This window comes from Octodon degus, unplaced genomic scaffold, assembly GCF_000260255.1.
Source record: "Octodon degus isolate 3935 unplaced genomic scaffold, OctDeg1.0 scaffold00001, whole genome shotgun sequence".
Classification (NCBI taxonomy): Eukaryota; Metazoa; Chordata; class Mammalia; order Rodentia; family Octodontidae; genus Octodon; species Octodon degus.
The window spans coordinates 33,900,146-33,904,629 of record NW_004524577.1 but is presented as its reverse complement, the minus strand read 5'-3'; the positions used below and the strand labels follow the sequence as shown (position 1 = coordinate 33,904,629).

Genomic DNA, 4,484 nt, shown 5'->3' with positions numbered 1-4,484 from the left:
TCAGCGAAGGGAAGGAGGATTTCTCTCCCATCACTGATAATGCAGCTCTCCAAAACAACAAGGAAGCACAACAGTTTATGATTCCCAAAAGCAATTTGCAGCTTAAAAAATTAGTGAATAAAAAGTGTTGGGCTGTTTAAAATTTGTGGTTAAAACTTGAAGTTCTTAGGCAGTCACAGTTTAAGAAACAAAAGTCAAAACTACTGCAAGGGATAGTCTAAATATATATAGAAATCTCAAGTTCCTCTCAATTCTTTCTCACTAAAATAACAGTATAACAGTAAGGAGTAAAATCTTTCAGGCCCTTGCAAAAGACAACTGTAAGAAAGGACACAATGTGGAACAATTTGAAACATGAATTTAAAAATCCATACGAGAGTAAATCAGGTGTCACTCTTGATGTCTATTATGCTAATTAGCTTTGACATTATTATTTCAAAACAAATTTTGTTATTATCGTAGGAGTTAGCATTTCAGAGAGTCTATATATTTCAAAGGAGCAAGTATACAATCTCAGCTAATACGTCTTAAAACAATATGCAAACCTATTTTATCTATCACTTACTTAATGTCTATAACCCTATTTTAAAATGAAGGCAACATTCGGGAGACATGATTCACTACAAAGTTATCTTGGTCTCAGAAATTACATAATGTATATATTTTTAAATACAGGAGCAAATACATCAATTTATAATTGAAGCGATGCTTCCTCATTTTGTAAGCATATCAGGAAGAGTCTGAGTGTGGAACAGGAAACAGAATGGCTATTGTCCCAAAATTTAAGTAAATGTATCTTGCATTTATGATGACAAGCAGGGGCTGTGGAGATAGCTCAGTGGTCTAAGTTCCTGCCTGGCAAGTGCAAGGACCAGGGGTCAATCCCCCATCCTGCATGCCAGAACACTGGGTGCATCGTGCTAGCCACCAAAACCAGGTGTGGTGGCGCATGCCTGTAGTCCCAGTGCTGGGCATGCTGAGACAGGAGGATACCTACAAGTCTCAGCTGTGTAGCAAGACCCTGTACCAAATAAACAAACAAACCAAAAAAAAAAATTAAAGGCCACTTCCAGACACAAAACATTTGTAGTATCTACCATGAGGAGGACATGAGCACAATTAGCCTCTGTGCATTTATTTGAAAGATTTAGACAGACTTCCCTGTGAAATGTTTGCTTGTCTCGTACAGCACGCATGCACAACACAGCACAGTGGCTGGCTGGGCAGGCTGCACTCTAACCTGCTCTGCAGAATAAGGCCTGTGGTTTGCTAGTGATGCAGTTCCTACACTTGTTGCCAATGACAACAGCTGTTTTCCCCATTGGGTTTCTTGCGGTTGGTCAGGTTATGTCATGAGAATAGCAGCAAGAAGAATTATGGGCCTGTCAAGCGCCAGCTTTGTGTGCTGAGTCGAGTGTGTACTAGCGGACAAGGGCTCTCGCTCTGTTTGTCAGAAGAGAAACGCACGCCCGCCGGTGCCCTACGTGGGCTGCCTGCGTCATCTGGCTTCTCCCACCCGCCCCTCATTCCAGCTTGGACTTTCTAGCCTCTCCAGCTGCACACGGGTCTGCGAAGTTTGACTGATTCCATCTCTCCTGCTGCTTGCCACATTCCCGCAGCTCCAAGGAACCTTCCACTGTGAGCTCCTTCTTCTCTCAGGCTGCGTCGCTAACAACAACTTAAGTCAACTACAATTTTCAACAGATTCTGAACAGGGATTAGGAAAGATGAGAGGTTATTGAAATGAATTATAATACATTCAGGCTGTCGTCCAAATGCTTCCAGCTTTTCCCTCTCTCTCTGGGTTAACAAGTGTTTCCAAAGCCGCAGGGCATTAAGAACCCTGAAACAGCTAATTAACAGCGCAGAGCTACATCACGCGAAGCATGTGGGTTCCAGGCAGCTGGGAGACCTCAGCTTTCCGAGGCGATCAGAATGGTGATGGGGCACTCAGAGCTGCAGGCTGACCTTCTGCTCCAGCCTGTGGGAGAAAATGACCTTCTTACCAGCACATTATGCGAGGGGAGCCCTTTCAGCGTTAAAAAAAAAAAAAAAAAAAAATCTCATTGTCATGACCATGAAAATGTAAATGAACATTTCCTCATATTCAGACTGTGACTCACGACTGGCCTGTTGGTGGTGGACAAAGTGAGCCCGGGGCCTTTCTCCTCATGCACCATCCACACCAGGAGGAGCAGCCCGGGTGCAATGGCATCCTAGCTCTGCCTCAGCTGTCTTCCAGGAGGCATGGAAAGCCAAGGTAACGGAGCTGGTTGGTGTCTTTTTCTACCTTAAAAAAAAAAAATCTATCTAGAGATTTCACCACATAAATAAACAAAAGTGATGAGGAAAAACTTACTGCTTGCTCAAAACCCTTGGGAGCTAGAGATGAACTGACCTCATCTTGCATGGATTTACATGTAAATTATCAGCTTCACTAATAAACTCATCTGTCACACAGAGGAAGAAGCCTGGTCTCTTGCCTCCAGCCTATCATCTATCTCCCGTACTGTTATAAAAGATGTCTTTCTAAGCCATGCTACTCCTTTTCTTGAATAACCCTGATTTTTCTTTTCATTTCATACTAGATTATATACATATTTCTTATGTTCCTTATACCAAAGCTATTTGTAACTTAAGTCTATTGATTCCCCACCCCCAGCCCCGCCCAGGGTTCCAGGTGGAAAGCGTGCCTTCTAATTCATGTAGTTCCCGACATGCTTCACTCTTAAGCTTGTTACCCAATCCCTTGTCTCTTTCTACTGGATTCTTTGTTCTTTCTTAAGCTGCTGCCTAAATTTCAGGTTCTTAGGAATCCTTTCTTTGCCTGTAAAACGGAAGGAATCACAGGCTTTACTCCTTCCCTGTATGCCACTCTCATCTATAAGGCAAGGACAGATTGGTGAGTTACCTTCTAGTCCCTTATATTTGTATCACTATAAGACACAGAAAAAAAGATCATGAATAAGAATCACATCTGCAAGGCGCACCAGATAGCTCAGCAGACTAAAATGTCTACTTAGGCAAGTGCAGCCTCCAGGGTGCGCTGAGAAGGCGAATGAGACTGGGCATGGTGGCGTGCACCTGTAATTCCAGCCCTTGGGAGGCCGAAAACAGGCGGATCATTACAAGTCCAATCTGTGTAGGGAGAACCTGCACTAAATACATTAAAAAAAAAATTAAAAAAGAGAAAAGAAACACATATGTGGATGGGTAAATTGATTCCATTAGGCTTCAGGCAAACTTCTTTTAATTCTAAAATTCACTTTTGGGTGATTTATTTTTAATAGAGGAGTTGGAGCAATAATTAGGAAATACACCTAGTTCAGTGGTTACATGAATGTGCAGGGATTGGCAAGTAAGGGTAGGATGTTCATTCACCGCTCGCACAGAAGGTCTCTCTTTGCAGGCTTCTTGTAGCAAGGAGCACAGAGGAGCCATGCTGACTTCTTCAAGCTGGGTCTGTTAACAAGTTATTCTTCTTGTTGATTAAAATTGCAAGCATTCATCTTTAAAATGCTTATGTCAAACCAAAAGCTGCGAATGATGTTAGTATACTGAATTAGGATATGAAGCTATTCACAAATGCTAAGAGCAGAATTTAAAGTATAAGTCACCAGATAAAGGACACTATTTGCTTACAACGAACTATGTTAAAAGACTGATAATCCCAATAGAAAAGTGGACAAATGGTATGCTGTGTCTCTCAAATGGATACTGAGAAGATCTCTAAAAGGATGGCTTGGGAGATCATTTAATGAGAGCTTCAAGTGATGGGATACTGCATATAATTTTTACAATATCAGGAACAAAGAGAGAATTGGTCAGGTCCCTAGGAACAGGCAGAGTAGAAGAAGCAAGGCCTTAGTTTCCGGGTAAGAAGGTGATCTGGGTGAGAAGGTTCCTGGGGAAGCCAGCAAGCTGCTGTGCCTGGTAGAGGAACAGGGGTCCCCAAAGAGGGGAACTTGTTCTTTTGAGCCACCTTGGCCATTCTAGAATTACTAAGGTAAATGAATTGAAGGAACTGCGTCAGCAACTGTGAACAAAAGCTAAGAGAATTGAAAGTCATAGCATGATCTCCTTTGTTGCTCTTGGCTGGGAAAATTTTAAAAAATATCCCTTAAAAATGTATTATAAAGATATAAGAAAGAAAGATCTAGAAAGGTCATTTATGAATTTGTCCTAGGTAGTGATATGAGTATTGTAAAAAGAAAATATAATAGAGAATCTAAAATAAACAAAATGTAATTTAAAACTTCTTTAACCTCTATAGGAAAATCACCCTTCCCTGGAGACAATCAGTTCACTGTTCTCCAAGCTTAGGGAAGATTTTGCCTGCTGTGGATAGCTGAGTCTTAGTGGGAGCAGGGCTGGTGATGAATCTAGAAACAGACAGACAGTCAGAGAGACAGACAGACAGAGAGAGACAGAGAGAGAGACAGAGAGACAGAGAGAGAGACAGAGAGAGAGAAAGAGAGAGACAG

The 4,484-nt window shown here is 41.8% G+C and overlaps 1 protein-coding gene across 2 annotated transcripts in view; it reads right to left on the bottom strand.

Moving 5' to 3' along the window:
* Pde4d (phosphodiesterase 4D) overlaps window positions 1–4,484 on the bottom strand; it is a 1,527,171-nt gene that overhangs the window by 757,261 nt on the left and 765,426 nt on the right. The window lies entirely within an intron of this gene.